The sequence below is a fragment of the Erithacus rubecula genome (genome assembly GCF_903797595.1).
Source record: "Erithacus rubecula genome assembly, chromosome: 12".
Taxonomy (NCBI): Eukaryota; Metazoa; Chordata; class Aves; order Passeriformes; family Muscicapidae; genus Erithacus; species Erithacus rubecula.
In genome coordinates, this window is record NC_136664.1 from 400,672 (window position 1) to 413,415 (window position 12,744).

Sequence of the window (12,744 nt, forward strand, 5' to 3'; positions counted from 1 at the left end):
CAAGAGACAGACCCAGAGCAACTCGGCGAGTTTGGGGTGCTCAGGACGCACAGGAGACGTAACTGCTCTGCTCTGGACAGAGTTCAAACACAGAGATGTCAGGAGAGAAACCAAACAGGAAATTCCAGATCTGACAAGGGAGCATCCTGGGGACTGCAAAGCCATCAGCCTACCACGCTCCAGGAACCCTGCAGGGCTCAGCCTCCGCACTGGGATCGCTTCCTCTCAGCCCTGGGTCAAACGGAGGGGGCAGGACACCCTTCCCACTACTTCCATTCCACCAAATCAGCGTGACTGGAGGGTTCCCAGGACTGCCAGGCAGCGGGCCTGGGCTACTGCCCATGGCCAACATCCAGGGCCCCTGTCATCCTGACCCTTTCTGCATCTGGCCAACAACTCCAATACTGCAATCCTAAAGGAGTCCTGCAATCCTAAGGGAGCTCTCTTCAGCTCACACAGAAAGTGTGAGGAGAACTGGAAACCTGCCAGAGAAGACACGACCAGTTGCAAAGCCAGTGATGTGCCACAGCAGCACCGTGTGAACTACCTGAATTAGTTCAAGCAAAAGAAAATTGAGTGACAATCTGCTTTTTTTTTCTGGTCTCACTATCTCCCAGTTTATTTTCCTTTACTACACAAAGCCATCCACACTCTGCTGATTTCTCTAATATGTTTGTACTTCCTCTTCACATTTGCCTTCTAGTGAAGCTTGAAGAAAAAGCATTTACAGCTACCACTGAAGGCAAAGCCATACTCTCAAAGCCCACGTGCAAGGACGCCTGCAGAACGACACACAGCTGCAACAGAGACACCAGCAGTGTGATCACACACAACATTACACAGCACCTCCAGCCACACCATCCCTGGGCTCTGTGCCATACACAGCTGCCTCTGCACTGGCAATAAACAGGGACTGCTCTGCAGTGACAGTCCCCTGCTGCCCTGAGAGGAACAAGGAAAAGCAGAACCCCGCTGCCAAAAGGCTCTGGGTGAGCCAGCTCTGCTCCCCCAGCCATGGAACAGCTCCTGCTGCTCCCCCTGGATCATGATCCCAGCTCCTCCTGTGTCTGCTGCACATTCACCTCCCCACATCACGCCTCCCCTCTGCCTTTCCCCTGCTACTTCTGCACTGGCAGCTGCAATCCAAATTAACACAAAACACATTCACACGGCAGAAATGAGGGAAAAACTCCATCAGCCTCAGACTTTTGCCAAGTGAAGTTTTAGGAATATCCATGTGGACTTCAAAGCACAACATGGAATGACAACACCTTACTAATTCTCTTAGATATGGAGTGTTGTGTGGGCCAGCACAGGCACTCCTGGGACACATGGCCAGGTGAGACATGGCCAGGGGAGACATGGCCACCCCTGGGACACACAGCCAGGTGAGACATGGCCAGGGGAGGCACGGCCACCCCTGGGACACACGGCCAGGTGAGACATGGCCAGGGGAGACATGGCCACCCCTGGGACACACAGTCAGGTGAGGCATGGCCAGGTGAGGCACGGCCACCCCTGGGACACACAGTCAGGTGAGGCACGGCCAGGTGAGGCACGGCCACCCCTGGGACACACAGTCAGGTGAGGCATGGCCAGGTGAGGCATGGCCACCCCTGGGACACACAGCCAGGTGAGCCATGGCCAGGTGAGGCACGGCCACCCCTGGGACACAGGGCCAGGATCACAGCAGCTCTGCCACCAAGAGCCCCTGAGTGACAGCCAGGCCGGAAGGGGCAGCAGGGCTGGAGGGGCGGGAGGGTTAACAGCCTGATTGGAAAATCAATGTAATAAATGCTTGGTAAGTTACAGGAACATGCGGGAAGAGGAGGCCGCGATTGATAAAGGGCTGCAGCTTTGATGCTGCACTGGGGACTTGTTTATTGACAGGAAAGCCAATCTCCCTCCCAGCCCAGCCCGGCCCGGCCAGCAGACCCGCACGCTCCAATTAATTGGTGGGCTTTTTGCCTTGGCTTGCTTTAACAGCTCTCCCCCACTCACTCCAAGTTAACCAGCTCAAGATGTGCTATGCCAAAGGAATCTTCCCTCCTCTCCTCAACACAGAGGAGCCCTTGCAGGGCACGTGGAAAAACCCAGAGCCAAAACAGCCAGTCCAAGATCTGGACACAGGCTGAGCCCTGCACAAGCCCAGGCTCTTGGGATGGTTCAGTGGCATCAGAGTTGTTCCTGAAGGGAGCACAAGGCATGAAAACATTTGTTTCTATTCACACAGAAGCTGCAGGAATCGTCACTTTAAACTAAAAACAGCAATTTCCTTGCTGAAGCAAACCAGGTTCTAACAGGAGCACAATGCAGTTATTAGTCCATACTGGGCCCTGTGTCTTCCAGCACCCTGGAGCACCCCAGGCCACCTGAGTGGGGACAGACAGTGTGGGAGAGCTCAGATGGACAGACAGTGTGTGCTCCACACCTCCCACTCGCTCCCCCTGCCGCCCTCTCTGCTCTGTTTATCAGCCAGTCAATAAGAAAAGGTAGTTCTTACTTAAGGAGGCAGAAGTCAACTCGTCAGGTCGATCAGCACTCTGTCTGTAAACATGGTTTCCCGTAAAATCAATGAACTCCAGTTACAGAGAGAACAGCCTGAGTGCCAGAGACTCTGCGCTCTCACACTGCCCCCGTGGAAAAGAAGGGCAGTCCTGGCCCTTTCTGTAGCCTCACATGCCACCCTGCCCTTTCCCCACAGCCCCACTGCCTCTCACACCCCTTGGAGCCAGCGTGGCACCGCCTGCCCAGCACTGGATGGCAGGTGACAGCACAGGTGACAGCAGAGCACAGTGTGCCCCTGGCTTGTGCCACACTCCTGCCCAGCACTGGATGGCAGGTGACAGCACAGGTGACAGCAGAGCACAGTGTGCCCCTGGCTTGTGCCACACTCCTGCCCAGCACTGGATGGCAGGTGACAGCACAGGTGACAGCAGAGCACAGTGTGCCCCTGGCTTGTGCCACACTCCTGCCCAGCAGCCTGGCAGCCACGCCGTGCAGAACTCACTGCACTCAACCCATGTCCCCTGCCCCTGCCCCAAGGGACACACACCCCATCCTGCAGCAGGGACTGGCTGGTCCCTGTCCCTGTCCCCAGCCTGGGCACGGGGCTGTGCCTCCCCCGGGGCCGTGGCCAGCAGCGCGGGATGGAGCGGGAGGAGGGGGCTCCTGCTGCTGCCCAGGCTTCCCGAGAATTAAATATGAACAGCCGTGCTGTGTAATTTTAAATTGTTAATTAGCACAGGGTTAATTAGGCGGCCCTTTCACAAGAGGCTGTTTGGCAGTAAACCAAGACTAGAAGCAATGAGGAAGGAGGAAAACAAAAGGAGAAAGCGACAGTGAGAAACTGTTCCCTCGGCTAATGACCCACATGGCACCATGGAAAGAAGGGCACTGAGGACAGGGAGGAGACACCAGCAGATGCATTTCACCCACAGCCAGTACCTGGCTGCAGTCCCTGCACTGCCCTCCCCTGCCCAGCTGCATGGCACAGAGAGCTCAGCAAAGCCAAAACGGACAGAGCTGAGGGACAAGGACAGCACAGCACTAACATGCACTCAGACACTCTGCCCACACCCCTGCTCACTCCCAGCCTGGCCTTCTGCAGCACAACACCTGCAGAGCGTGGGGCCCAGGGATGGGCACAGCCAAGGTGAGCGAGCAGCCAGCTCACCTTCAGTCACACAAACACAGGAAGGGCCCTGAGTCCCTGGGAGCAGGTGTGCACCAAGTGCAGAGGGCAGAGCCCAGGCAGGGCTGAGAGGGTCTCGGTGACCCTCTGAGGTGGTGACACACCCAGTCTGACAGCACAGCTCCCCGTGCACCTCCCCACACCTGGCGTGCTGCGCAGCACTCGGCAACACTTAGGAAATTGCAAGTGGAAAGGCACGATAAAAATAATTGCCTGGGATCAAGAATTCAAAAATTAAGGAAGAACAGAATGTATGTTGCCAAAGCAACTTTAATTTTGCTCCTTTATGCATATGAATTATGATAGTGCCTGCAATTAGGTGAGCACACGCTGCCTCGCTTGGCAAGCAGGACGGTCACACAAGAGGGTAAAACAAGGTGGCAGGAGCATGTTGTCACTTTATGTGATTTCTACAGCAGCTGCTATCACACAAATATGTGAAGAGTTACTTCCTAGAATAGAAGATCTTTTCAAATTTCCTCAGCAACGCTGGCTGGAGATTCGAGTGGCAATACCAAGAGTTTCAATTCCCAGTTCCGTAGAACGCTTCCACCTTTTAAATTAAACAGAAGACACGGATCCCAGCTCTCTCACATTCATTAAGGTGCCAGAGAGCAGCAAGATACCTGCCAGCCTAAGGGAAGTGCTCAGAACTCTGCAGCAAGACTTGAAATATTAGGATAAAACAGTACTTATGTGCCAAAACCTGGGCATAGCAGGGAACATGGATGCACAGTGTGTATGTGGCTGGGGTTTTCCACCAGCATTTTACAACATAGTGCCTTGGGATTACTCATATGCAATTCCTAACCAAAAAACCCAACCTGAAAATACTGATGTTTATTTGCCAAGTTCAACATTTTAATGAAGCAATTACAAACTAATTTTTCCTTTTCACACAGCAAGTCATATTTTGCACCTCTCCAAGTGAGCCCAAGGAGTGTTTTAGCACACACCCTGATCTCAGTGCAAATGTTTCACTGGCAAACATGGTCTGATGAGCAAGATACCAATCTTGCCAAATCCTGAGCACCTTGCATGTCTGTTCCTCTTTTGCAGTGATGTTTGACCAACTGAAAGCCTGAGCTGAGTTCTGACTTTTCCAGGGTTCTGCTCTGTGCCAGACTGTTTCCATCTGGACAATGGCCACATCCAACATCTCTGCAGTGGGAGCAGAATTAACAAGCCAGCCCTTCCTGCTGGTGGAAGAAACATCCAAACAACAATGACCCAAGGTTCCACAGAGTCTTGGGGCTGCAAGTCCTGACAAACTGGTTGGTTATTCTGACAAAGCCAAGAATTCATAGCATTGAAGAATCATTTGGGTTGGAAAAGACCCTTAAGACCATCAGGTGTAACCATCAACCCAGCACCACCAAGGGCACCACGACCCCATGTCCCCAAACAACACATCTACACAGCTTTTACACCTCTCTGGAATGGTGACTGAACCCTGTCCCAGGCAGCCTGTGCTAGTGCCTGACCACCTCCTCAGTGGAAAAGATCTGCCTCTGTGGAAATCCCTATGAACAGCAGAGCCCTCCCCTCAGGGGGATTCCAGCCCTGCGTCCTGCAGGGCCCAAGGTCTCCAAAGGGATGCTGTGGCACGCAGTGGTCTAATGGGAGAGAAGATCCAGCAGGCACCTGAAGGACAGGACAGGACAGCAGGGGTGTGCAGGGGTGGCTTTGGGAGTGCTCCAGCCAGGAGCACTGGGGAGCTGCTCTGTGCAGGGGCATGGCACGGGGACACGGGGACACAGCCATGGGAGCACAGGGACACAGGCTCCCAGCCACGGGGCACAGCCAGCCCCTCAGATCTCACCAGCACCATTAGCATTAACAGCTTCTCAAGCAGCAGGCAGCAAAGCAAACGCTGAACAAAACAGCCTGAAAGCTGCAGGGCTCCAGCACTTGGCATGGAACTGAGAGGAAGGGGCTCCTGGAGGAGGTGAACCTTCCACATCATCCACAGCTCCCTCTGCCCTGCACACCAGCCACAGCTGAGCAATGGGGAAACATGAGCCAGGCAGCTTTTCACAAGGCATTTTGTTATGAACTGTTATTCCAAGTTTGCTGATCCCTTTGAGCCAGCTACTGCACTACACACAAAAATACTCATCTCATCTTCCTCCTGCTGCCATTGAGAGTGGAGTGATCCCAAGGAGGGTCAGAAGGCTTTCAGAGAGCAGCTGGGGACAAGAGTGCTTAGTCCTTCAGGAGATCCTTAGCACTAAGGATATTTTGCAGCAGAGGTAAACTGGCTTCAGTGACATTTCTCTCTACACAGCAAACCAAAGCACTTGTTTAGCTCATACATGACAAGGCATTCACATGCTCCCAGGGCACAGAGCTTCTTTTCAGGTTCTGCAGGATCCTCTTGAGTAGGACACCACAGAAGTTCCAGGTTTTGCTTAGAAACGTCACACATCTCACAATTCTGCCACTATGCAACTCACCCTTTGCTCCAAACCCCCAATCTTCCTTGTTAAACGGTGTTCTCAGCCTATGCTGCTGCATAAATAACTACATTTGCATCTGGTTTGCATTTTCAGTGCTCCGTTGTTGATCCAACTCCAAAACCAATCACAGAGCTGCTGAGGACAAACTGCCTCAGTCACACAGACCCCACAGCCCCCCAGGCTCCCCCAAGTGCTTCAGGAACCAGACCATGCTCGTCCCGCACTGTGCCATGCTGAAGCTTGCCCTGTGTCCCCAGGGCCTGCCCAGTGGCTCACAGCAGTTCCACAGCTCTGTCTGTGCCCCGTGTCCCTCCGTGGAGGGAAGAACATCCACCCGACCCTGCTCTGGGAGCCCCCACCCCACTGAAGCCCTGCTGATGCTGGTGAACAGAGAGAGGCCCCGAAGTGCTGTGAGCCTGCAGCCCTGGCACACGGCTCTGGGAGCAGGCACAGCCAGCCCCAGTGGCCCAGCTGGGAGAGCTGCAGCTCTGCTGCTGGGCTGGGCTGCACTGCCAGGCTCTGCTGCAGTGCCAGGCTCTGCTGCACTGCTGCTGGGCTGGGCTGCACTGCCAGCTCTGCTGCACTGCTGCTGGGCTGGGCTGCACTGCCAGCTCTGCTGCACTGCTGCTGGGCTGGGCTGCACTGCCAGCTCTGCTGCACTGCTGCTGGGCTGGGCTGCATTGCCAGGCTCTGCTGCACTGCTGCTGGGCTGGGCTGCATTGCCAGCTCTGCTGCACTGCTGCCAGGCTCTGCTGCACTGCTGCCAGGCTCTGCTGCACTGCTGCTGGGCTGGGCTGCACTGCCAGGCTCTGCTGCACTGCCAGGCTCTGCTGCACTGCTGCCAGGCTCTGCTGCACTGCTGCCAGGCTCTGCTGCACTGCTGCTGGGCTGCATTGCCAGGCTCTGCTGCACTGCTGCTGGGCTGGGCTGCATTGCCAGCTCTGCTGCACTGCTGCCAGGCTCTGCTGCACTGCTGCCAGGCTCTGCTGCACTGCTGCTGGGCTGGGCTGCACTGCCAGGCTCTGCTGCACTGCCAGGCTCTGCTGCACTGCTGCCAGGCTCTGCTGCACTGCTGCCAGGCTCTGCTGCACTGCCATCCCCACACTCACAGGGACTCACCACAGACCCTGCCAAGGCTCCTTCCTCCCTGCTAGGGCTCTACCCAAACAACATGTGCTCTCCAGACTGGTGTCAAGGGCCAGAGAGAGACTCATAAGTCGTGCAGCTCTGCTGTGCCAGGGCTCAGATCCAGTCCTTGTTAGGAAGCAGGCTCACTGGGACATTCCGGGCTCGCTGCTCTTTCCCACCCTTTGGGAAAGCCGATGCTCTGGATGGGAGAGCAGGCTGAGAGCCATTAGGTCATCCTGCAGCCATTCCACTGGCTGCTCAGACAAACACCACGGCTCCTACGTCAGCTCCGAGCCACGCACGGGGATTGCACAGTCTGATCACAAAGGTCACCGGCATGTCTGCTCTCACCAGCCATTCATGGCTCATATAAACACCAGCTACAGCTGTAGCACTGGCAGATAATCTAAAACAACCCTAAAACAGGCAAAGAAGCTTGCTGGTATAGCTGGGAAACCACCTCATTAAGAGCAAACTTTAGGTCATCTTTCAGCAGATCCAAGTGGTGCCGTACTCCTGTAAACAACATCAACATTTGCTGCTTCCAAAACTACACCCTGCTGCAGGCTTCAAATACAGCCTAAGCATGTTCCTTATCTGGCCAAAATAAACTCTCCCGATTGAAGCAACCATCAGGAGTCAACACCTGTGCACCACTTGACAGCTCAAAGTCTCAAGTTCACGCTCTCCACGTGCCCCGTGCTCAGTCCCCCCATCAGCTGCTGCGTCCCTGGTGCCCCTCAGAGCACCTGTGGAGCACTGCAGCAGCTCAGGCCGGGAGGGTGACCCAGGTGCAGGTAAATGGGGATGCCAGAGGAGGTGCCAGTGACCTGCAGGCACCCCGGGCTCGGGGAGCAGCACAGGCAGCACAGAGAGGAGGGAGGGAGCTGCTGAGTGCACGTCTCCAGACCTCCAGGACTGAAAGTGTTACTCGGCTGCCTGGCCTCTTGCTAATTGTGGGTTTTATTTTTATTTCCTATTACCCTCTTGCACGCCTGATGAGATTATCTTACCGGAACTGACACAGCTGGAGGCTGCAGCCATACATGGAGCCTCTCAGGAGGCAATGCAATTTTATTTTCATTGATCAGGAATCAGCAGGGCAGTAAATGATGGGAAATTCCATTAGGAGAAATACTGGGCCACAAGACCCAACTATCTAGGTACAACCAAATCCCAGAAAGTCCCATCCTTCCTCACAGCCCCATCGGGATGTGGACAGCAAATCATCTTTCTTCCTCCCAAAATGGAGTCAGCTCCTAACCTGATATTCCTAATTGCTGCTGTGCTGCCAGAAGCGGAGGCAATGCTGTCAGAGCACCCCCAAGGGCTCACTTAGCCCAGGCAGTGCCTCTGGCTGCCCCAGCTCAGCCCAGCAGCTGCTGCAGGGCCAGGGCTGTTTCCCCTGCTCCTGGACCAAAACCCCACTGCCAGGCCCTGCTCAAAGGTGGGTTTGCCCATGCTGCTGTCCCTTGCTGCACACACCTGGCTGCAGGTGAGCCCTGGCCCCTGGCAGGGCAGCTGGAGCCACTGGCAGTGCAGGGGTTAACAGCAGCTGACCGTGGCACAGCTGTGACAGTGATCAATACCGGAGAGATACTAAAGCAGCGTAAGCCACACTATTGACTGCCAAGCAGATGATAAAATTGTTTATTATGATAATTGTGGGGTGCCTGCGAGGTGCTCCTAGTGTTGTCTCAAGCTTTTTACCAAAATAAGAAGGGCCAGAGCATCACTGGGCAGCCCCCCTGGCCCAGTGAGACCCTTACACGCTGCTGTGCCCACTCTGAGCCCCAGCCCCTGGCATGGCGAGGGTCCCACTGCCACACACAGCCCCTGAACACACACCCCCCTAGCAGGGCTCACTCCTACAGCCACAGAGCACCTTCTGCTGGAGCACCATCCCAGGCAAAACACAGCTCCAACACCAAAACCTCTAAATCAGTTCTGGACCCTCCTCCTGACCAGCTGAAAACTAAACTCCACTTCCCACTCAAAAACATTTCCTTCAGTATTTACTTTTACCTCTACTCTGGACTTTGTACAGTTTCCTTTTAATGAGATTTAACAGAATTTATCCTTTCAGGACCCAAATTCTTGTGCAATGCATTAGGAATTCTCTTTGCAAAGACTGAACTCTGGACACAGTCAGTGTGGAAGATCCAGCAGGGATGTCCATGCAGGCCATGCCTCGGAACAGGTGACACACTGCAGCTTGTCACCTGCCACTGAGTGTCTGCAGGGCCAGCAGCTGGCACACAGCAAGGCAACACTTTGATTCTGAAGTGGTTTCAAATATCAGAACAGTTTCTCTTGGATTAAACCCAGTGGCAGGTATGGCCCAGCCCCCAGAAGTGATGCCAGACTGCAGATGGGGCGTGCTCTGGTAAAAGCACCCACTGCTCCTGCACCTGCAGAGCAGCAACAGAGGCTGTCACACCCCAGGGCCACCACGGCCAAGTGACAGCTGAAAATGACTCTAAGGAGGGCTGCAGCTCCAGGGGCAGCAATCAAGGAGTGTGGGTCCCATTACCTCCCAGTACAGACAAGGCTCTGGCAGCTCCATCCCAGGGTTAACCCCAAGGACCATCTGCTGTGGGCTGCAGGCAGCACTGGGTGCCACCTCCACTGCCTCGGCTGCTGCTCCTGTGCCACTGAATCACCTCCTCTGACAGATCACTGCTGGCATCTGCAAAAGAGACTTTACTCCAGCAGCCTTACTGTGGACTGGCCTCACCCTGGACGAGATCACAGAAGTGCCTCTGGCCCTTCCTCCTTCTCCTAAAGCCTTCTCTCACCAGGACCAGGAGAACCCACCCTGCTTTGTGCCCTTCATCCCCTATTCCTTGGTGCCTCCCACCCCTCTAAAAGATGACACTTCTCCCACAAGCACCACCAGCCAAAGACTCTCAAGACAAGTTTTCCAGGGTGAAATACAAAACCTTACACCTCCACAACTGCTTCATCCTTCCATGCTGAACCAACCCCTTCTTCCTCAGCTGCTCTTTCCCCTGCTCCCCTTCCACAGCCCCCCTGGACCTGCAGCTCTGAAGACACAACTCACTCTCATCCTACAGAGAAGGCAGGGACAGCAGATTGGGGCCCCAGCAGCACTTACTTTTCTGGAAAACATCTGTTTTCATTATCACTATTACTTTTAATTAGCACTTTACAGCAGCCCTGAGCCCTCCCAGCTGGAGGAGAGCTCTGCTCCTAAATGAACAATTAGAAGGTGCACTAAGGGAATTTTTTTCTCATCTTCAGAATCCAGTTTTTCAGCAGAGCTCAAAGACAAACCGTCTGGTTAAAGGAGCTCCCTTGAAGAGGTCTCTTCAGGCAGGGCTCAAAGCCTGCAGGTCACCTGGGGATCCCTATGGTGTGAACAGCCCCTGAACTCAGGAACCTGAAACACTGAGCTGATTACTCATGTCAGGGTCTAACACCTCTCCCCTCACTGCTCACTGAACAGCTTCCTCTTCCTCACCCAGCCACAATAATTGCCCTGCAGAAAATCAAAGCCTTTAATGCCCATCTCACTCGTGCAAGGCCCTGCTCAAGAGTTCAGGCCAAGCACAAGCTGAAAGACAGAGCCCTATTAAATGCATAAGGAAATAGGTCCCTGTGAAGCATAATTACTAGAAACATGGACTCCTGATCAAGTGCTTCTCTGAAACCCAGCAATGAAAAACAACCACATAAAAGCCCCCAGAGCCGTCCTCAGCCATTGCAAAGAAAGCAGAAGGACAGAGAGGTGAAGTGTCAGGATGAAAGGGCTGTCCCAGGGCCACCACTGCCATCCTGGCAGCCCTGCAAGTGCAGCACCCACTGACTCCAGCCTTTAATTAGCACGAGACACGAGGCTCCAAACTCTTCAGTCAGCACTGATGGAAAGCTCATCTCTTGCACCCTCACTTCTCCCTGAGTGCTGCTCCCACCACCACGGGACTCAGCACCCACCCTGCCCCAGCATGGCACAACACACAGGGGTGACCAAGGAGCACCCCCTCAGCATCCCCAAATATCAGATCCCACCCAGCAGTGCTGCCTTTTCCTCCCGAGCCTGGATGTGGAATGTAAGCCTTGTGCTCAAGAGAGCATTCCAGAACCATTCTAGAAATCCTGAAGTTGGATGAATGACATGGCTTACAGTAACACCAGTATTATAATTTCCACCCCAATCTGGAATCCTTTAAATCACCCAGGTTCCCTACAACCCATCACATTTCCTTCCTCCTCACCCTTTACAGCCAGCATTGAGTTAAATCCCACGACAGTGAATTTCATATAAATGTCAAATAAATGTTACTTAATGATTTACCCTCTGATTACACCTCCTGCCGTGGGAAGTTTACCTAAGCTGCTGGGGTGGGACACGGCCTGCAGTGGTACTGGACAGGAGCAGAGGAGCCCTGAGAGCCAGGCTGGCACAGCCAGAGCCATGTCACCAGCAGAGTGTCCTGAACACACCTGAGACCCCCGTGCCAGCCCCCAGCCCTGCACTGCACACCTGCTGCCCAGCACCTGGATCCAGGCGCAATGGGAGCCTCTGCTCAGCCCTCCCACGGCACGAAGCAAACACCTCCAGTGCCCAATGGGCCCAGATACTGATCAGACCACAACACAACACAGGGGGAAACGACACAAAACAATTAATTCTTGGCTCCTTGCTTTAGCTCTGGGCGAGGGAAGGTGCACGGCAGAGTCAGAGGAGACTGGAACAGACAGAGGCTGGGATGTGCTCCAAGAGCCCCAGGGGCAAGAGTGCTGGCTCCCAACCCCACAAACACAGGGCTGCTCTCCAACAGGTGAGGGCTCCCGCAGCTCCTGGGCACAGGCACTGGGGAAAGCCTCCACAGCAAGGCTCAGTCTGGCTTTTCACACCAAACCCCTCCGAGAGAGAACAGGGCTGAGCCATATCTGATAAATCCACCTGCTGTGACCAGGTCTGTACGCAGGAAGGAAAGGAAGGAACTGATCCAACAGCTGATGTGCACACTGGAGTCAGCAATAAAAGGTGCAAGAAGAGAATGAATGAGAAACTGCCCACTCCATCTGGAAAGGAGGCTTGAATCCAGGCTGCACTTCCAAGGACAGCTTCCTTCTTGCTCTGCAGCCAAGCTCCAGGCAGCCAAGGTGCGCGAGACTCGTGCCCCAGTCCCCTGGCCATGCTGTGCCCAGGGCAGCACAACGTGACCCTGTGTGCACGCTGGCCACGGCCAACACTCCTGCACAGCACGGGTCACACAGGTCAGCCTTACCACGTGGGAGAAACAATCTCATAAAACACTCAGGAACAATGTGAAGCTTTCCCAAGACTTGCAACTGCCTTACTGCAGAACAATGAAGATGCATTTACTCTCTAACAGCTCCTCCAGGAAAACTGAGGACTCACTGGCCCAACTGAAACACGTCCTGCCCATGCTGAGAGCAGAATTAGTACTGTACCAGAATATGCATGCTTGA

The 12,744-nt window shown here is 54.4% G+C and overlaps 1 protein-coding gene across 2 annotated transcripts in view; it reads right to left on the bottom strand.

The window, feature by feature from the left end:
- The window catches only part of ZFHX3 (zinc finger homeobox 3), a 125,848-nt gene that overhangs the window by 81,196 nt on the left and 31,908 nt on the right, over nt 1-12,744 (bottom strand). The gene's annotated exons all lie outside the window — the stretch shown is intronic.